General features: G+C 37.7%; 1 protein-coding gene across 6 annotated transcripts in view; it reads left to right on the top strand.

The window, feature by feature from the left end:
- The window catches only part of LOC132008405 (leucine-rich repeat-containing protein 4C), a 1,212,627-nt gene that overhangs the window by 757,611 nt on the left and 432,226 nt on the right, over positions 1-22,790 (top strand). For all 6 annotated transcript variants that reach the window (XR_009401630.1, XR_009401629.1, XR_009401631.1 and 3 more), the window contains one exon: positions 17,542-17,672. The gene's annotated coding sequence lies outside the window, so the exon portion shown is untranslated. The remainder of the gene's footprint in view (positions 1-17,541; positions 17,673-22,790) is intronic.

Below are 22,790 nucleotides of genomic sequence, written 5' to 3'. Positions count from 1 at the left end.
GGTCATGATCCCAGAGTCCTGGGATCGAGCCCCATATCGGGCTCTCTGCTCGGCAGAGAGCCTGCTTCCTCCTCTCTCTCTGCCTGAGTCTCTGCCTACTTGTGATCTCTGTCTGTCAAATAAATAAATAAACAAAATCTTAAAAAAAAAAAAACTGAGGGTTGCTGGGAGGAGGGGAATTGGGAGATGGGGGTGGGGTTATGGACATTGGGGAGGGTATGTGCTTTGGTGAGTGCTGTGAAGTGTGTAAATCTGGCGATACACAGACCTGTACCCCTGGGGATAAAAATATATGTTTATAAAAAATAAAAAAATTAAAAAAAAGACTTCATAACAGTTTCATAACAGAATAGAAGTTTAATTGGTGATAGGTAGGCATGGGGAAGAAAGGCTTTGAGTTAACACTGAATGAAAAGCAGATGCGTGAAAGCTGCACAGTATGTCTTGGCAACGGGAGGTGTGGTTGTATTGCTGGTGGAGGTGGAATGGTGAACGAATGGTCACGCTAAGCTGAGAGCTGTAGGCAAGGGCTAGATAAAAACAGGCTTCATGTCCTACTAAAGTGTCCCCATTATCCTTGGAATGAGAAGAACCACGAAAGGGATTTAAATGGAGAGGGAAAAAAATGATCAAATTTGTACATTAACACCTCATTCTGGCTACATTGTGTTCCCACTTAGGTGAGGAAAAGAAAGAAGACTTATTAGGAGGATGTTGTTCTGATTCATAATAGAAATGAAAAGGGCAGAAGAGAACAGAGAAGAAAAATGTGAGAATTATGGCCTTAGTTTATTTGACTAATTCAGTGGTATTCACGCTGTCTAGATGTCACCTCCCTATGGGAAAAAATAAACCCATAGGGCACATGAAGTGATGAATGAGCCTCCTTTTAGACATGAATTCTTTGAAAGACTGTTGTAAGTTGGGGATAAATATTGGTGCTTGTATCATCCCACATTTTATACTGAAAGACTCAGATATTAGTATATTTTCCCTGCTAATGAGAAGATAAAGTTATGCAGGTTAGGATCCTTATGTGCAAAGTTTAATGACTGCAAAAAAAAAAAAAAAATGTTTCCTAAGTGATCAATGCATACTAGAGACTGACAATATCACGATTTCTTAAATACACATTGTTAACTGAATACACAATAAGTGGCAGCTTGAATGGAGTGGCTGCAATTCCTTTTATCCTAGTATAAAATGACAAAAACTTATTCATACTTCTTTATCTCTACATCTGTAGCTCTAACACACTATTTTATGTTCTATAGTGAAGGTCAGTTTTACTGTACGCTGTCCCTCCATGTTCCAGATATAATACCAGTTGAATCAAAGAAATTTAGGGATCTCTAAAGAGTCTTAGACTGTTGCTATTCTATCTCCTTCCTGCTAAAGAGGAGGAACTTTTGACTCCGAGAGCTTTGGTGATTGGCCTAAGGCTCCTGAGAAGGAGAAAAGCAGAAAAGAATCAAAGACTCCTTATCCAGTAGAGGGTTTTTTGTTTTGTTTTGTTTTTTCTTTTTCTTTTTTGGTCCGCAACACCAGGCTCTAATTATTTATTTATCGTAGTCTCTTACAGCTAGTTAATTTCTGATAGTTTATTTATTAGCACATAAAATGAAATGGAAGGCACAGAGAAAAATCGCACAAAGAAACTCCTCTTATGATCTCTGAACACAGAAGCACATTGCAGGAGTTAGAAAGCCAGACCCGCAGCTTGGCCATGGGGAGCACATTGTAAAAACAGGATCCGTGCAAGTCTCCATTTCACTTTCTTTTCCTTTCACCTATGTGTTCTAAAACTTCAGTTTTTCACACGTGAAGATGCGATGTGTAATAGTAGACTTTTTCATTTGTTGGCGTGTACACTCATAACAGTTCATGTTTTGCGTAAAGTACAAACCACCTGCAGTGAATTACAACCACTAATATTATGCCCTGGTTCAAGAATTGAAGGGGTATGTCTTGATATTTCCTGTCCATTCACTAGTGCTTTGCTCTACAACAAGCCAGGTTAAAATAAGAGTGACCAATATCTTACAGAATGTTGATGTGTTCTATCTTGAGAACTATGAAACTTGGAAGCGAAAGTAAATGCTGAGAAAGATTAGGTTGTAGACCAGGTTATTAACTCTAAAAAGGAAGCAGTAGGGGAAGGCCAGGATATAGCTATTGGATTTCGGAGCGAAAGTCTGCTCAGACAAAACAAAATGATAACCAGAGACTGAGTGGCAAACTACTAGCAATGGGTGTCTGTATCTTTCATAGACTTTTAAGGATAGAAGAGTAATTGGGGGTAATTTCCTAGACCACACAGTTGATTAGGAAAATGAGGCTCCCTGCAGCCTTAGTTGGAAAGAGTGTGTGATTTCACAGAGCTATTGGCCATGAGCCAGGCAATGGGGAGTGATGATGCTCAGTTCTTGTATTTGGTGACTATAATTATGGTCCAACCTACCTATCTATAGATGGAAAGCAAACAAATAGAAATACATAAATGCTACTTGCTTTTCTACAATTTGAAGTCATTCAGTGGCAGAACTTGGCTTAGGAAACAGGTAATATAGTCATCCCAATAGAAGCAGGATGGATCTCCCACCCAAAAGTGAGTTCAGATGTTGAGAACAATGATACCGCACATACACCAAGAGGGTATGAAGAGATTTGTTATTGACATACTGAGGCTTCATGGTGAGAGTAGAGAAGGCTCCCAGCCAAATCCAAACAAATACAGCTTGGGCAAAAAAAAAGGAAGGCTCTCTCTGGCTTTGGATTTGATTGTGGTTAGGTGGTGGGACTGGGGTAAGTCTTCCCATATATGTGGGTCAGAGCTTCATGTTTTGGGGGATTATTGTAACAAATTAACAACAAGCATGTGGTATAAACACAATAAAATTTTTCTCTTACATTTCTGGAGGCTAGAAATGAGGTAAGTTCATTGTGGAGGCTCTGAGAGAAAAATCGCCATGCCTCCCTCCTACCTTCTGTGGTTTCTAGTAATCCTCACACATATAATACTAATAATTAGTAATCAATATAACCATCTGTAATAAAAGGAGAAATAAAATAATTTTTAAAAAGATGTTTTATTAACGTTGGGGTACAGATGACCCTTCTTTTCACTACATCTGTATCTTTGGGGTAAATACCCAGTAGTGCAATTGCAGGGTCATAGGGAAGCTCTATTTTTAATTTCTTGAGGAATCTCCACACTGATCTCCAAAGTGGCTACACCAACTTGCATTCCCACATGCAACAGTGTAAGAGGGTTCCCCTTTCTCCACATCCTCTCCAACACATGTTGTTTCCTCTCTTGCTAATTTTGGCCATTCTAACTGGTGTCAGGTGGTATCTCAATGTGGTTTTAATTTGAATCTCCCTGATGGCTAGTGATGATGAACATTTTTTCATGTGTCTGATAGCCATTACACTATGGAGTATTGTGCCTCTATCAGAAAGGACGAATACCCAACTTTCGTAGCAACATGGACAGGACTGGAAGAGATTATGCTGAGAGAAATAAGTCAAGCAGAGAGTCAATTATCATATGGTTTCACTTATTTGTGGAGCATAAAAAATAACATGGAGGACATGGGGAGATGGAGAGGAGAAGGGAGTTGAGGGAAATTGGAAGGGGAGGTGAACCATGAGAGACTATGGACTCTGAAATACAACCTGAGGGTCTTGAAGGGGCAGGGGGAGGGAGGTTGGAGGAACAAGGTGGTGGGTATTATGGAGGGCACGTATTGCATGGAGCACTGGGTGTGGTGCAAAAACAATGAATACTGTTACACTGAAAAGAAATTTAAAAAAAAAAGTTGTTTTATATACATATATATATATATATATAAAATCACATATTACATGTGATAATATACATAATATTACATTATATGTAGATAGATAGATAGATAGATAGATAGACTCTTCCAATCTAGAAAACACAATAAAGCAGTAAGTTGCTTCCACCTAGATGTACAGTTACTGAGGATGAGATATCTATAAATGCAAGTTGATTGTATTGGTGATTTAAAAAAAAAAAATCCTGAGTGGAGTAGCTCAGAATGTAAATTTTTGTAATGATGACCAATTATTGGTAAAGGTCTAAATAAAACAGAATAGTCCTCCCTTGTTTTATTTGAAAGTTTCAGTCCTCATAATGTCCATGCATATTTAAAGCTTGCAAAGTATTTTAATTTATATGTAAAACAGAATTAGATTCCAGGTTTAGATAATTACATACAGACTTTTCTCCACCTATTTGAGATCAGGTGGGACATTTATGTATCAAACACTCATTGTGACAACCATTAAATGCTCCAACAAATATCCAAAATGCCTTTGAGACCCATTAGAATAGATTATTTCAAATTTCCAGATTTAAAGATAATGTATTTCCTTCAGTATAATAAGTGGTTACTTGAAATTTTTAATATATTTTTTTAAAAACTGCATTAAAGCCAATTTTAAAAGGTTCTATTAGTCATAGAAATTGATATACCCTTACCTTTCTTCTTAGTGGGTTTATTTAATGCTGTGAAAATACTTCACTCCACCCAAATGGAAAGCTAACATCTGCTGGTATTTGTTTTAACCAAATGAAGGGTAGGGTCATCCAGTAAATACTGAAATGAACAAGATTGTGATGTTCCACATAGATTGGGACAGAGAAATGGAAGCAAATTTCTGACCTATTATTATTTGGGAAGCTAGTGAACAGAAGCAATATATAGTAAATATACTAGCTTTATTTGTAAAAAGATTAGAAATGGATTTCTCTGTCTAGGAACTGGACCACAAGCTTAATATGAACACATATTAACTGATCCACTGAAAAGAGTTTATGCACATATATATAATTAGGTATTAAATATACAAAGTATAAATTGATTGGTCAGTGTTAAAGAAGTATAGTGTCTAGAACCAGAAAGCTCTCTGCAGTGATCAGATACTATCAACTATTATTGATATCAGTATCAACTTATTCCAGATTCTGAATTTTAACAAAATAGATTGGGACATGCTCAGAAAAAGCAGTAAGGTACAAACCCCCCCCCGAAAGTGTGTGTGTGTGTGTGTGTGTACATCCATATGGATTTTTTTTTTAACTATGCAGACCACCGGTCCTAAAAAATATAATAATAATCATGTTTCATATTCTTATAGTTACCTTCTTTTCTTTGACTATGTACATAATGAAATTTATTTTTAAGTGTATATTTCAATTAATGTTCTTTTTCAAAATTATGATAAAAACATGCTATGAAGGCTAACTTCTTAACAAACTTTAAGTGTCTAGTATAGTATTGTTAACACATTGTTGTACGGCGATGTCTAGAGCTTTGTTATATTGCATGATGAAAACTCTATATTCTTTGAACGACTCCCACTTCCCTACTCTCCTCAGTCCATGGCAACCATCATTGTGCTTTCTGCTTTTATGACTTTGACTACTTTAGACTCCCCTAATAAGTGGAATCATGAAATTTGTCCTCCTGTGACTAGCTTATTTCACTTAGCTTAATGTTCTCAAGGTTGATCTGTTGTAGCCTATGACAGAATTTCCTTCTTTTTAAAGATAAAATAATATTCTACTACATGTATGTACCACATTTTCCTTATTCACGTGTCTGCCAGTGGACATTTAGGTTGTTTTTACCTCTTGGCTGGCGTGAACTATGCTGCAATGGGCATGGAAGTGCAATGATCTCTTTATTTTGGATAAATACTCAGAAATGGGATTGCTGAATCATTTGGCAGCAGGTCCACTTAAGCTTTTGAGGAGCCTCTCTACTGTTTTCCATCGCAGCTGTACCATTTTACATTCTCACCAACATGACACAAAGATTCCAATTTTCTACATCCTTGTCCTTTATTTTCATATTTTAAAGACCGTGAAATATGAAAATCTTATATGAAAATATTATATGAAAATCTATCTATTGATCATCTATCAATCTATATCTCCAGTTTTCTCAACATCATTTGTTGAAGACTTTGTCAAAGAACCATTTACTGTAGTATACTTGGCTCTATTTCTGGGCTCTCTCTTCTGTTCCATTGTTCCATGTGTCTGTCATTTTCAAGCCGTTATTGTACTGTTTTGATTCCTGTAGCTTAGTAATATATTTTGAAGTCAGAAGTTGTGACCTCTCTATCTTTGGTCTCTTCCTCAAATTTGTTTTGACTATTCAGGGTCCTTGTCATTCCATATGAATTTTAGAATTTTTTTCTCTCTTTCAGTTAAAAAAAAAATGCCATTCAAATTTTGATAATGATTGCACTGACTCTGTAGATTGCTTTGGGTAGTATGGACATTTTGACAATACTGAGTTTTCAGATTCTCAACATGTATGTCTTTTCATTTAGTTGTATCTTCTTCAATTTCTTTCAATGGTGTTTTATGTTTTTTCTGAGTATAAATCTTGTGCTTCTTTGCTTAAGGGAAATTATCAATCCCAGAAAGCAGAAGGTGACAAAAGAAAATGATTACTTTTTTGGAATATATCATATTGAAAACTTCCTGGATAACAAAGTTGTAGATAATATTCTATTTTTGAGAATTATTTTTGTTGAATATTTTGGTGATTTCTTTAATATTTAAATTTAAATTTCAGGTGGAGTCTTTATGCCTGGGTAAATGCTTCTTTCTCTTGCTTCCTATCTGTATGTGTTTGTAATTGAGCTGTAACATACAAACATGATAGGTAGATCACACTTAGTGATGACCAAAGTCAATAGCTAATGATTCAAAGAACTTTAAGCCCAGAGTTTTATGTAAAACTGCTGGCACCTTCAGCAAATAAGCCCAGACATCTTACATTTTGAATAATTCCACCAAATCTTTAGAATGGTTATGTGATTTTCTTGTTTTTTGTTTGTTTGTTTCTTTTGTATTTTGTGTTTTCTTTTGTGTTCAGTGTGTTTTCTTATAGTAGCTTCCCTCCACTCTCTCTACTTGAACCTCTAGTTTACTCTGAGCTGTCTTAGCTTGGGAATCTGGTAATCACTTGACTGAAATGTGTGTCTAATTTACAAATAAATTGACTTTTAGTGAGGGCTTGAAGGCCTCTTCTGTGTTATAAAGTGAATAAACTGAGCCAACCTTCATTGTGCCTTACAGGAGCTTTTTCTAAATTTTTTTTTGCCATATTCTAGAGAATTGGGGTTGCCCCAAATCTCTGTACACAATCCATATCCGCTCACAAGCCTACACTGACATTTAGCCACCGTATGCTCTGTACACGAGCTTTGCTTTTTCCATAAACTCTGTTAAGTTCTGTATTGGATTTTCTATATTAGCATTCCAAGTTTGTGTCTGCACACCTTACATGTAGTGTTGCTGGGAATTAAACTCACTTGAATATTAGGACAGGAGCCAAAGCAGTCATAAGATATGACTGAAGCACAAGTCTTGGCAGTAAGTGGTTCTTTCTTGCCTGCTTTGGCAGGTGCTCACAAGCCCACTTCAACTCACACATCAATCTTGAAATATAATTCCTTTGGTAATTATCAATAGTCGTTGCTGGTGTAATTTTTGGAGGGAGAAGGATGCCTCGGTGTCTTGATGGCACCATAACGGCATATGTGGTGTTTAGATGACTGCATCTGCATAGCTAGTAATTGTCCTTGGACTCATTTCCTTTCCCTTTTATTTCTTGCCTTGTGCCTGTGTTCCATTCCCTTTCATCAGAGTGGCTTTGGTGTCTCAGGTACAAGATTCCTCAATGATAAAGAGATACTCTTATAGTCTTTTGTCATTGTTCTTTTAATAACTCACTGTATCTTCATCCTCTGTACACATATCTTTTCCTTGGAAGTAAAAGCACAAAGGGATGGCCCAAAAAGGCATATTTAGGAATATCAAGGGTCCATAACTATAATAACATCAAGAATCAGAACAGACATATGGTAAAACGAGTACAACTAGCTTCAAACTCTTTACTTCAGGGCATCTTCTAAGATCCAACACTGTATCCGTTCTTTTGCATTCTTTTACTTGGAATAAAGTATATTTGTGTATAAGATCCAGTCTCACCATGTGGATATATGTTGCCAACAAAGACCTTTGATGACATCGTTTTCTCTTTCCTTCTTCTCCTATTCTCACCATTCCCTTAATTCTTATCTTTCTTTTTCCATCTCTTTTCATTTTTGTTTTCTTCTTTTTTCCTCTCACCACGGTCTCATCTTTTTCTCTGTTTTATGATAATTTAGGACTCCTTTCTTTTCCTCCGCTTCCCTCCCCTCCCATTTCCTCTCCTCTCCTCCCCTCTCCTTTCCTTCCTTTTATACTGTCATGGTTACCATCAGTGCATTTGTCATTTGACTAAAAATATCAGCTGTTTGGGAGACTAGCACTCATTTTCACCTCCATTCTTTTCTCATGAACACAATTTGTACACGTGGTTTTTCACCTGTGTCAAAGCTACACGGAATACACATCTCCAACTGGGATTTCAAATGAGTTTATCAAGAAAGAATCTACAATATTTGTACCTGTTAAAATATTTTGTGACACCCGCAGGATACAAGAATAAAGCTCTGTTAAAAGTTCCTGAAAGTTATTTCACTTAGTAGATATTCTTATCTTTCTTGAGGTAAGAGAGAGACATGTCAGCTGTACAATTTTATATTCCAATCTAGCATTGGCCCCAGTCTAATAAAATAGAATTTTTATTATTAAAATAAGATATTCTCATATATGTATTCTTTGACCAGAAGAGAAAGGTCAAATAGATTAAAATAGAATGTTAGCAAGTAATTCACAATACATTTATCAGAAAATATTTGAATGCCTTCTGTAATTTAGGGCCTTGATGGATAAGACACAGATCCACCCAAGCAAGGAAATCTTTGTGATATGTGAGATGACAAAATGATGATGATGATAATATTAATGATGATGGTAATGGTGATAAAATGAAAATAAAACCATTTAGGCAAAATAACTAGATGTGCCAGTTGAGTGATTTCTGAACCTGGCTGATCATCAGAAATCACCTAGTCAAATATATATAGTTATATAAATGCATGTATTTATGTTATATACTTTTCTCCTAAATATATGTGTGTATGTATATGTATATATATGTGTGTGTGTGGATATGTGTGTGTGTGCGTGCGTGCATGTGTGTGTGTGTGTGTGTGTGTATAATTTTCCTTCCAGTAATGATTCATGGGCCCTATTATAGATATATTAAATCAGAACCTTTGGAGTTTTAGGCATAGGAATTTTAGACATAGGAATTATATTTTCAAAGAAATATCCACAGGGTAATTCTGATGACCAAACAGGCTGGAGACTTCCTGACTGGGGGAAAATGAACTCTGGGCCTTTAGAAGAAGGAAAAAATGGTATTAGGTTCACATGGCCATGAAGGAGGAAATATCTGGCCAGTGAAGGATTGATAGCACTTGGATAAGCAGGAAGTATTAAGAAGGGAATTCTTGGCAGGATAAATGAAAAGAGTAAATGTGTTAAGGTGAAAAGTAAAAGGCATCAGGGAGTAGTGAAGAGACAACACTGACAAAAATTAATGGTACTTGGTGAGAAGCAGAAGATAAAGCAGGGACATTACATAGAGACTTAGTTGTGGGGAAGACTGTGAAGCCAGGGTGGTAGGGTTGGGGAATGTGCACATACAGCTGCTGGAGAGGTTGGAAAGGAACTGGTATTGGAATCATAGTACAGTTAATAGTAGTACAAGTCTTGGGTCATAGTAGTCAAAAATCTAATTCACATTTCTATATAAGATAGTAGTTAGCTTTAATCTTGAAACTTCATCCCCCTCCAAAAAAATTTTGATACTTCCATGATCTTTGTAAACAATTTCCTACATGATGGTGAGTTATAAATAAATTTTTGGTTATTTGCTCTGGAGATTATAATAGAATCAAATATGAAAGTGCTATGCATTGAATGTACCAAGAGAAGTTGTCTTATTTGCTCTATGCAAATTTTTTATTTATGTGAAAGATGTAGATTACCACTATTCTAATAGAGACTCTTCAGTCCAGTATGGCTCTGGGGAATGCAAGGAGATACATTATCTCCAATTTGGGAAGTTTGAAGTGCCTGGAATATTGTTAGTGAAGACATTTCTCCATAAGTCCTTTTAGGCTTATTAACACAGTGTTCTGCAGAAGAAGTGGGACTGTAGTCCTGGGGGGATCATAAGCACTTAGTGTGGAGCCTGAGATGCTATGGAAAGGTAGTCCTACTACACAGATAACTACTTGTCAAAAGGTCAGCAGTGCAGTGTCCCGCTGAGAAACAGTAATGAAGTGGTTTTGAGTATGGGCTTGGAGTGAAGCTAGTCCGGTATTGAGATCAAGGTGTACTGTGTGTTGTCCTATATGACCTTGAGCAAGTGACTCCATCTCTATAAACCTCAGTAAACTCTTACGTTAAAGAGAGCAAAAATAATATCTATGCAGAGAGGTACTATGAGAGTCAAACAAGATAACTCTTATAAATGGTTTAGCATAGTGCCTGGGACATTGTCAGTAGCCAAGAAAAATTATCAGTGTTGGTACCCATTGAGTGGCTGCAAAATCCCCAAACTAACCTCAAATCCTCCAGTAATCCTGAACCTTCAGATATCTTCCAGGTTCATTCAACTCTAACTCACAAACTAGATGCAGATACAGGGCTTTAATTATTGAGTTTCAATATTCATCGTTGTACTGTGTGAGAGGACGCTGGCTCCATTTTCCACTTGTCTCCAAGACTATGCCCTAGGAAATCCCAGGAGTTGAAATTCCCTGGCCTCTTCTCTGTTGGACACGTACTCTCACCAAACATTGCTGCCTTTGGGCCCAGAGTGTTTGCCATAGACCACACAAGGCAAAAATTCTTCTCTTCTTTGTATTTCTGCCCTAAATCCCCAAGAGCTCCTCTATCTTGATAGATTCATCTTGTTCTAATAAACATCTCAAGTATCATTTGTATCTACATCCCCCCATTCATTTATTCATTCTTCCAACAGCTATTGACTGGGTACCAATATAGGCCAGCTTCAGTCTGGGCACTAAAGATAAAGCTTTGTAAAAGACAGACATGGTGCCTGTCCTTACCCAGCATTTGTGTTAATGGAGGAAGAAGACAATGAATACAATGCCGAGTAAATAGTGTCAAGTCATTCCAGAGAGGCAAAATCATGGTCAACAAAGTGGGACAGCATACTTTGATGAAGAGTAACAAGGTAGAAGTAAAGAAATTAGGTACTCAGGAAGGTGTCTCGGAGGGAATATTTGAGCTGAAAGTTGAAGGGCCATCTAAGTGACAAAGGATAAGTATTTCAGGCAAAGGTCCTAAGCACTAAAGCTTCAAGAAACTGAAAGCAAGCAACCAACCAACCAACCAAACGAAAGTACTGGCATTAAATAACAGTAAGGGTGAAGGGGTGCCTGGGAGGCTCAGTCAGTTGAGCATCTGCCTTTGGCTCAGGTCATGATCTCAGGGTCCTGGGATCGAGCAGGGTATTGGGCTCCCTGCTCACCATGAATCCTGCTTCTCCCTCTTCCTCTCTCTCCCTCTACACTTCCCCCTGCCTCTGCTCATACTCTCATTCTCTCTTTCTCAAATAAATAAAATCTTAAAAAAAAAAAAAGAAAGAAAAAGAAAGGAAAACAGTAAAGGAGGAATATCAGTAAATGGACAGAGTAATAAGTGTGGGCAACAGCCCATTCATGTACTGAGTAGGAGTTTAAATTTTATTCTAAAATCTGGAGTAGATGCAATGCTAAGCAAATGTCATCATTTCCCTTGAACTTTCTCCACAGCTTGGTCCTACTTTGCTTTCTGACGGTGAGTGTACCTCCAATGTCTTCATTTTAAACGCAGTCCCCTTTTAGCATCCCAAACAAGTCTGGAGCAAAGTAGATTGTAAGAGATTGTTTCTGAGGTCAGTTCATGGTATCCTTGGTGCCAGAACAAACTAGGAATTTAGTAATTGCCCCTGAAGTCAAAATAAAGGTATAAGAGAAGTTGTGCATGTAATACAGATAAAACTTACATACAATTAAAAAATAAAAGAATCTAGTTTATGTTAACAAAGAAGTATATCAGTATATAATAAAGGCCGGATCTTAGAGTGTGATATTAATCAGGGCAAGTTTCCGAAGACACAGTCGAAAGACCTGGAGCATTTGGAGTCACTGTGAAGATAGCACAGAACATTGCAGATTGGCCTTTATTAATAACACAGCTTGTTTTGACCTTTCCTTTCTCACCTGGTATTTGACAGCCAGCATGTTTGAGTGCTTACTAGGCAGCGTTCTAAGTGCTTTGCCATTGTCTGGGAAACAGACTGGTTTGTGACAGGTCTATACCCAAAGTGCAATGATTTTTTTTTTTTTCCCCAAAGTGTCAGTTGATAAAATAAAAATACTTTCCTTAAAAATGTAGTATCCGGCGGAGAAAGACAACTATCATATGATCTCCCTGATATGAGGAAGTGGTGATGCAACATGGGGGCTTAAGTGGGTACGAGAAGAATAAATGAAAGAAGATGGGATTGGGAGGGAGACAAACCATAAGTGACTTTTAATCTCACAAAACAAACTGAGGGTTGTTGGGGGGAGGGGGTTTGGGAGAAGGGGGTGGTATTATGGACATTGGGGAGGGTATGTGTTTTGGTGAGTGCTGTGAAGTGTGTAAACCTGGTGATTCACAGACCTGTACCCCTGGGGATAAAAATATATGTTTATAAAAAATAAAAAATTATATTAAAATTTCAAAAAAAAATGTAGTATCCCCAGTATTTTTCTTCAGAGACCAAAATCACCTTTAAGTTTTGTCTCATTTGGTTTAAACCTTCATGTGATTAAGTAGAAGGAAGCTGGGTAAGCAGAGGTGCTTTTGAAATCTTTTTATTTCTTTCCCAGCTCATGGGAGGAGAGTAAAAGTCATGTATTTCTTAGTTTCAGCAAGAGATATCCACTCAACATCACTCAAAATCACCAGACTTTCAAATGTCTTGTGTGGCCTGTTTTCTCTAAGGAATAGTTCTACTACTTCAGAGGGGGATTTTGAAAAAGAACCTATGAGTGACAAATGATAATGGATTGCAGTCTGAACCATGCATCCAAGCAAATAAAACTGGCTTTCAAACTTGAATTGATCAAACCTCACAGCAGTCATCTGGACTCCATGCTTGCTTCTAGCTTGATGGTAATAAAGCCCTTTCAGGGACAAAAATATTATGCAAACTATGGGCCAATTTTATTCCTGTTATTGGGAACTCCTTGACTGAAATCCCTTTTCATTACTGCATTGTTCTGGGACCCACAGCTAAGTCACTGTGTACAAGTGCAGCCAGTGGAAGAGGCAAGTGATTGAAATCGCCTGACCCAACTTCCCTGAAGATTTCTTTACTAATTTGCCTTCCTCCCCCCCAACCCCTGCCCCAGTAGGAGCCTTTGTTCTTCCACATTCCTTTAGCAAATAGACTTAAATACTTTAACCTGTGGCGGTGGATTTCTTCCTTCTGGTTGGATGTTCCTCGAAACACTTCTGCTACATACATGACTGTAGTTTGTAGAGATTTAAAATCTGTGGCTTAAAAAAATGGGTGGCAAAATTGGACGGATTAATGGCAGGGCATTGAAGATTATGGAATTATCAAGTACCCGTTTGATACAACTGCCAGGAAAAGGGTCTTAAGTACTTTGGAATGGGAATAGAAAGATCAAACAAGGGATTTAGGGTCCAGTCGGATCTGGGTGGGAATCCTACTCCTGAAAATTGTGCGATCTTGGATAAGTCAATTCACCTGTCTCCAGCTTAGTCTCTTGACAGTGCAGATAATTGAACATAGTCAGTGGCTTGAAATAGGTAAAGTGCCAAGAAGAAGAAAGACCTATTGCCAAGTGCTAACTGCTCTGTTAATATCCTTAGTTCTGTCAACGAGCTTGTCCAAATGTAGGCAGAATGGAAATGAGCATGATTCCAGAGCTAATGTCTGTCTTATAAATATACATAGCAGTATGAATTTTAGTCTACAAATTCAGAAAAACAATATCACATTTCTGGTCATATTATAATTATTCTATTTCTATTTTTCAGGGCTATCACATGTCTACTTGTTAGGAGTGAGAACTATCAGATTTGTATACTTTTAAACAAATGATCTAATTTTGAATCTCCATCTTACAAGAATGGTAGGTTAGGTTGAACTCGCACATTCTTGGAAGATACTCCCGGGTTCTTGTTCTGGGTTCTGGGGCTTTACGCCACGCCAAATATTGTCCTCCTTCCCTTAGCTGTTGCTGTTTAACCACGGTCTTGCTTTTTTCCTATATCCATAACCCTTTCAGCTTTGGTGACAGATGTTCTGGGTTTCACTGGGAGCGCAGGACATTTTTGTGAGGATGAAGATCTCCTGTTTGGGGTTGTATATACCCTACGACCATTCTGCTAGCTCTTAGTTTTGCTATAAAGGAAATGAGATTCAGGCCCTACCCCACAGATAGATTCTCCTTCCCTCATCTTCGTCCAGACTCCTCTGCTATTACCAAGAAATGCTCTTTCCTTCCCTTCTACCTCCTTTCGAAGCTCCCAGTATCCCTCGAAAATCTTGGATTTGGGGGAGGTGGAGTGGGTGGGGGGGGTAGGCAGAAAGACATTCATTTCTGTCTCCTGTTGCTATGAACCTCCTGCGAGGCAATGAAATACAGAGGCAGCTGTTTGAATTGAGAGGGGGAGGTAAAGTCAGAGGGAAAACACCCTGATATCATAATATTTAAAAAGGAGTTTGCCGCCTTTATTATTGAAGTATCGATTGCATAGTTCATACGCCAGTGAGTGTTTCTGTGGTTAAAGAAGGAGAAAGAGTTGGAAGAAGAAGAAAAGGAAAAGAAAGTGGAGGAGGAACAAGAGGAGAGAAAAGAGAGACACACTGGGGTCCAAGGATGTCGGTTCAAGTAAGAACACCGACACCATTCAGAATACTAGACTAGTTGATAGGCTTTAAGTTCCCTGCCATGCTGTACTTCTTAAGGCAGACTCTGGAAAGTACTGGAAAATCTCTGTTGAATTATTCAACACTTATAACGTTTTCATATTACATCAAGTCAGTTTCTCCACCATCTGGGTCAGTCGCTACTACTGGAATGCTTAGTTACCACCATATATTGATGGATTTCTAAAATAACACTTAGTGTTTTTGAATTTGCAACATTTTATTATTGGTTTGGCTTAATAAACACATGTCCCTCTCCTTCCTGTACACTATAAATAAAGTTCTGTGTAGCCTAGAATTTAATTCATCACTGTTCTCATAAGGGAAAATTGAAAATAAATTATGCATGGCTAATTAAGAGAAGTGAATACATTCTGATAAATCCATATGATAAAAAACTAAGCAACCATTAAAATTCACTGTGTAAAGGAATAGCTAAAATAAACTTTTATCTGTTATAACCCTTTTTTGTTATATTTATATATATTGTATATGTTTGGGCATATTCAAATGAAATATTTTCTGGACAGCTCAGTTATAAAGGATTTTCTTTCTTTCTGCTTATTTTTGATTTTGTAAGGGGCCCTATAAAATATGAACTGATGTTTAAAAAAATGAGGAAAACATTACATGCTATTGTGAAAATTGCCCAATACGTATAGAGAGGACTGGAGTTACCAGAAGCCATCCCAGCTCAGAGATGTTAGTCACAGTTGGGACAAGCTGAGTTCCTGTTTCAGTTTTGTTCTTGTTCAATAATGAGTGCACGATTTTGGCCAAGATAATTAACCTCTTTTTATTCTAAAAACCCGGGATAAAACAAAACAAAACAAACAAACAAAAAACAGGAGGGATACTACTTTCTACCTTGCATTTGAAGAATTGAATAAGGTGAAATATCAAATTTTTGTATATAACCCACCACCCACTAGGTCACTGATAAATATTGGTTTTCTGCTCTTCCTGGCTGTTCATGAGGGAGACCATACAGAACAGTAAAAATAGCAGAAGATCCCTAGTCAGGGAAACCTGGAATCAAATGAAAGCTTTGCAAATGTTTGATATACCTTAGCGCAAAGTCTCCAGTACCTCTGAGCTCCTGTTTCCTCATCTATAAAATGAGGGAGGCCTGGGGTTTATATAAGATGATGTATGTAACGAACCCAGAATCATACAGGACTGAACACAGAGCAAAGGGTCGATATCTCTCCCAGCCGCTAAAGAACTAACATTGAATGAACAATCGTAGAGTCCACTACAGAGACTGTGGGGATAAAGGGGCTCGTGGGTGTGGGAGGGTCCAGGAGAGATGGAGAGACTTTGTTGGAAAACAAAGCAGGCCAAGAATTGTGATGTTGAAAGTGACCTAGATAGTGTTGGAGCTTCCTAAGCTTCAGCAATGAACCTGTTCCACCTCATTACTCATTCCATGTACTTGCGAAGAATATGATCTACATATTTCAAAATAGATTTTTCACCTATAATTATCTATTCTTTGATTTATTTTAGTCACATTTAAATTCTGGTTAAGTTTTAAATAACTCCAAGGAATATTATAAGATTTTCATTTCAATTAAAAGGAGGCATAGGGCTTTTTAAAAAAATATGAAAAAAGAAGAGTTTTCAATCTTCATAGGCAGGGGGAAGACATTTTAGAAGGTGGAATACATCCCAAAGTAAATTTTCAACCCATATTCAGGAAGTATCGACCCAGGAAAGTCTTTATCTTCATCAGGTCTCTCGCTTAGGGGTAGAACAGGTAATGTTTCATCCAGAGCTACACAGTAACTGAATGCAAAAACTGAAAATTAGGCTGTCAGCATAAATTTCATGACATCATTGCACATGTCTATTTCTGTGTTTTCCTATTTCTCCCTTATCAGAGATATGTGAAATGCACATATATAGATACATATATGTGTGTATATGTGTATGTATAATTGATACTCATGTATCCTATATATACAAATTGTGTATGTGTGTGCATGGGTATAGAGAGTGTGCAAGGAACAGACAGGGAGGAAAAGAGAAACTTCTCTGAGAGATCGTTAGCCCCTATCCTAAATTAGCATAATGCTTGATAACGCTCTCTAAAATGGTTTAAGCCAATGTAGCTTTTAAGAATGTACATTTTATGCCCAGTCATATAATTATTCCCACGTTGAGCCCCTCTAAAACAATCTCTTCCTTTGTTTGACATATTTGCATAGAGTCCCTCTCTGTGGTTTCTCTCTGTTTCAGTCCTGGAAGCCCAGACTGTGAATAATAAAGTAGCTGAGGCTGTGCCTGGCTTGCAGAATTGCCAGTTGAGAAATTGTAATTTGTATTGATTAGTAAATTTACCCTCTTCAAAGGCGTATCAGAAAGCCCCACTGGAGTTAGAGTTTCTGCTGTATTAGTTCAAGGGCACTCTTGAGAGAAAGAATGTGTTTTCAGTAAGATTAAGTCCTCCCTCTCAAAGAAGAGGAAGAATATCCTACAGTGTTGCTTAAAATAGTCAGCACTCTCTCAACCAAAGACAAGATACGCCAGGCAGAGCTGGCTCACTTTTTTTTTTTTTTTTTTTTTTTAGGTACCAGAGCTGCAGTTTGCCTTTCTCTGGATCGCAACCTTGGAAGCAGTCCCCAAGTCCCAGGCTGGGAAACAGGAGAGTGGCCTGACCCCCTGGGAGGGTAGAGATGGCCTGACTGGAAGTTTCAAGAGGTGGGTATTGGTGCCCCTTCTGCTGTTTACTTAGAGCGATAAATGCACTGAACATTGGCAGGTTGTTGTTTTTTTTAAATTTTTATTTATTTATTTGACAGTCAGAGATCACAAGTAGGCAGAGAGGCAGGCAGAGAGAGAAGGGGAAGCAGGCTCCCCGCTGAGCAGAGAGCAGGACATGGGGCTTGATCCCAGGACCCTGAGATCATGACCTGAGCTGAAGGCAGAGGCTTAACCCACTGAGCCACCCAGGCCCCCTGGCAGGTTTTCCATATGTAAAAAGACAGGGATTTCTAGCACAGTATGGGAGGAGCACAGAATGGTCTAGGTACCTTTTCCCCCTGCAGGCTTTGCCCACATGATTTGCTTTGCTTGGAACATTGGGTGATTCCCTAGGAGTGGTCTCCAAACCAGCACCATTGACAGCACTTGATCCAGTGGGAATGTGTTCATTATGCAGATTCTCAAGTGCACCCCTTGAGAAGCTCTAGGAAGGGGGCTCAGGAAATCTGTTTCTGCCATTCCTCTAGCTGATTCGGATGCCTCTGAGATCTACTGCCTTGTGTTGCTCCGATTTATGCCTTGCTACAGAAAAGTTTCTCTGCCCTCTGCCACTAGATCAGGCTCCCCTGTCATGGACTGTGTCGCCACTTACCATTTACAGTTAAGTGTGTCAGTATTTAATTGCTCTGCAAGGCCAGGTGTGTGTCTGTTTTGGCTCATCATTGTACAATCATCCAGCAAAACCCGCCACACAATAGGCACGTAATAACCATTTGTCATTTTGACAAAGCTAATAACCTTCAGACACTGCTTAAACTTGCTGAGACTTAATTTACTTCTCTTTCAAATGGGTGCAATAAAACATACCTTGGAAAATGGTATGTTTCCTATACCATTTTCTATACCAAATAAGTAAACTAAGAGATTATAAGTTCAGATCTCAGTCAACAAACTCCGTGTCTTTAAGTGTGTTTGTGTGTGTGTGTGTATAAATTTTATATGCATAAAATATATACATATGTATTTAAAATGTTACTTAGTTTCTCACTGGAAACAGTTTTGCAACTGGGTGTCTTATTTAATCCTAGATTCCCTTGTGTTTCCTTCCCAGCCCTGGGGTGAACCTCAACTCCTATATTTTACAAAGTACCATAGTGATATAGGGTAAGTGTAGGGAGATATTTAATCCTCCAATTTTAGGATATAGAAAGACCTGCTGTGATGCTCCTATTCTCAACCCATTCTTATACCCCTTCAAAATCCAACTCTTTCTGCTATTTCCATGATTTATTTAGTTGGGGACTATTTTAATTGTCATCACTTTAGGGGGATGTTCTACTGGCTTCTAGTGAGTACAGGTCAGTGATGCTACAGTGGACAAGTCTGCCAAACATCCTACAGTGGACAAGTCTGCCAGCGCCATGAAGAGTTAACAGGTTCAAAATTTCAATAGTACCATGCCTCCCTAGAGGTACCCTGCACCACATGAGGCTATGTATCAAGTCATGTGAAATGTGGCACAAAGGAGGTGTTTGATAAATGAGTTTTTACTTTAAATCTTTGGTTCTTCCATCCCTGTTACCTTTGCAGCCTTGACCAACTGGAGGGACTTCAGCAGTTCTGTTCTGTCTCTAGCTTTAGCATGGAGGACCAGTGCTAGCCTCCAGCCACGCCCTAGTGAGCATGTTTTCTTGCCACACATCTGAGTTGTTCTTCCTGTCTTAAGAGCTTTACATTTTATTCTCTCCTTTGTCCTGATGGCATATTAATGTATTAGGCATCATTGAGTCCCTCTGGACTAGAGAAAAAGTGAAATTGAAGTTTGGCCTTGACTTCCATGTATTCACAATTACATGAGAGAAATATACTCCAAAGATACAGTGTGGTGGGTTTGGCTCAAGAACTAAGTACAACATGCTGAGGAAGCAGGAGAGAGGACCATGAATGCCAAGAGAACATCCACAGGGTTAGGACACAGCTGGCCTGAGCCACCAGGATGGAGAGAAAGAGAGGACACTGAGTTGCAACGAGTAGGAATTTTCAATGAGAAAAATTTGGGTTGGGATACGTCAGGCAAGGATATGAAGCAGCCAAGACCCAGAGTGATAAAGATGATTAGAGGTAGACAGGCAAGGCACAAAATGTGTGCATCTCAGTGCAACATAAAATCCAGAGCCTCGTGTTCAAAATGCAGGAAATGGATACTATGAAATGTATTGAAATGTAAGACTCGTGGGATGTTGGGTGGCTCAGTCAGTTAAGCATCTGCCTTTGGCTCAGATCATAATCCCAGGGTCCTGGGATTGGTCCCACATCAGGCTCCTTGCTCAGCAGGAAGCCTGCTTCTCCCTCTGCCTGCTTCTTCCCCTGCTTTGGTTGTGCTCTCTCTCTCCCTGACAAATAAATGATTAAAATCTTAAAATAATAATAATAATAATAATAAAATGCAAAATTCTTTCCTTTCTACTACAGTCTCTCCCTTGAACATTTTTGGTGATTTTGCTGTTGTTTATTATTACAGCAGCTGTGCTATATAGTCAAACAAGTAGAACTAAAGAGTTAGTAAGAAGAGTGAGGTGGTTTAGAATGTGTGGAATTGCACGGGTGTGAAGAAGAAAGTCAAAGGTTGGACATTTCAAAGTATCTGCCATTTGATAACCTCAGGTGGGAGTTTATAGAATGGGAAAAACTGAGTGGAGGAGAAAAAGTGAAACTGAATAAGGGAGTGGAGAAAGTACCAGGAGAAGAAAGTTCAGCTCGCCAGACGGTATTTTGAAAAAAAATGCTGTGGATTGGATTAAGTCTGCCAGTGACTAAAGTAGGCAGCCAATTTATTTTTTCCTTATAACATTAAATATTTTTAAGTGTAGAGAGTCACTGTTTAGTACTATCTGCTGATTACAAAACATGTATCACTTGATAAATCTGGTATTATAATTCTGCAGTTGTAAAATCAATTAAAAATTAGTTTGAACATGGAACAGAATTCTAAAACCTTATGTAAAAGTATTATTATTTTTCATATTCCCTGTCATTATCTAAGGATCTGCAGGAATATTTTTACACTGTAGAAACACTAGTATACACACTTCTCTCTTTTTTTCCCCAAATTAACATTATCTACAAATAGTTCCTGTCTCAAAGCATAGTCTTAATCTACATCATGTTTTATGGTTATATAATTACTCATAGAATACATGGATCCCGATTTTTTAAGCCTTTCCCCAATGGGATAACCAGGTTTGTTTTCTCAACCTTCCTCACTAGATATGTATATATCCACATATAAAATTTCAGGAAACTTTAATTTTTCACACATATAACTTTATCCTTCTTTTTGATATTTAAGCCCTCTTTTGCAGGATATTTTATTGGGAGGCGGCAAAGCAACTTACTATTCTTCTTATATAAAAATAAAACCGAACTTGCGTAAATTATTATTCACAGGATAAAAACATAACAAAACAAACAAATAAGAGAACAAACTCTAACCCAGCTAAGAACAAAGGCTAGGTTTAAATTACAGAGAGAACCCTGCCAGCTGATGACTAGTCTTTGACAACAATTGTATTAAGGAAAATCACCAATATCATCAGAAACATTTCTAAGAAAATAGTATGGTCCAAGGCCCTGAAGGTGTTTTCATTGTCTATTTTATAAAAGAAAGCTCCAGTTTTATAGAAATGAATTACTATAGAATTTGCATTGAATTATAGTTTTAACTGGAACTTCTATACCTGAATGCATGGCCATTTGATGGAACAATTGTCAGTTAGTGTAATTAGCCAGCTTAAGTTTAGTAAAGGACGTGGCCATGCCTCAAAGAAGACTGTTTCAGAGAGAAAGCAGAATGCATTCAAAGGAATGAAAACAAAAAGACCAGGCTTGATGCATGAAGGAGGTAAACAGTTTAGAAAAATATCAATATTACTTGTTTGCACAATTATTCGCTGGAACACTATCTTGGAGTACAAGGTCGTATTTAAGTGGCAATAATACCTCTGAAATAGTTCATTTAACAAAAAGAAGCAGTATTACTGAGTCCAAGGTAGCTATCAAAACTTGTTTCACTACTTCAGAATGCAGTATTGAGAGGGAAAGCTTTAAAGTGAATGCCCATTTATCCAGTTCAAATGAAAATCCTGTTTTTCCAAGTTGAGATTTTTGAATTGGGCTCTTATCAGTGCCATAAATTTCATCAGTGGCAATTCTTTCTGAAGTACTGAGCTATTCAAGATTTGGACATGGAGGATTCGCCTCTTAATGGTGAATGTACATCTGCATTTCATTGCAAAGATGAAATGTCACCGAGTTATGCTATGCAGAAGGTGGGTGTATTCATTCATTTATTTATTTATTTCTGGTTATGGATATTTACAAAATGAAGAAGATAAAGATTATTGCTGATGCATTTTGGGGATAGGAAATTTCAGATACATTCAAGAAAAGAACATATATATTTCATGCTTGGAGAAGAACTTGCAAAATGCAAGGATTTTATATTGTTTTCTTTATGCTCTATCCCTTTTTTGTGCTTCAAAAAACAATGGAAAAGCAGTAATGTGAAAGTGGTGGTCTTAACACTTAGAATTTTTCCACTTAATAAAAAAATGCTAGAAACTTTTAAGCATGAAGAAGGAGGAAGGGAGAGATTATTCCAAGCTCATATATATTGTTAAGTTTCTACCTAAGTTTTTCATCTGCTGTTCTGAGGTTTGGCCATGATCCTAAGAACACTCAAATAATTATTAAATAGATAACGTTTATTATCCAAACATTTACATAATTATAATTGTATTTCTCCTTAGGAAAAAAGAAAGATCAAGTTGGGTCAGCTTATTAAATCAGACATGCTCTTTCTATTCACCTGTCTGCTGGCAACTCCAAAGCGAGAAAATAGGGTATTTTTCTCCCTAAAAGAGCTGGCCCTTAGCAGAAGTTTATTTTTCTTTTTCATAGTTTATTGAGATATAACTGACATATAACATTGTGTGAGTTTAAGGTGTACAACAAGTTGATCTGATAACATGTATATTGCAAAATAACTACCAGCATAGTGTTTGATAGCATGGCCATCACATAATTACCATTTCTTATTTCTGATAAGAATATTTA

This window comes from Mustela nigripes, unplaced genomic scaffold (genome assembly GCF_022355385.1).
Source record: "Mustela nigripes isolate SB6536 unplaced genomic scaffold, MUSNIG.SB6536 HiC_scaffold_148, whole genome shotgun sequence".
NCBI classification, from domain to species: Eukaryota; Metazoa; Chordata; class Mammalia; order Carnivora; family Mustelidae; genus Mustela; species Mustela nigripes.
This window is presented reverse-complemented; position numbering and strand designations above follow the sequence as displayed.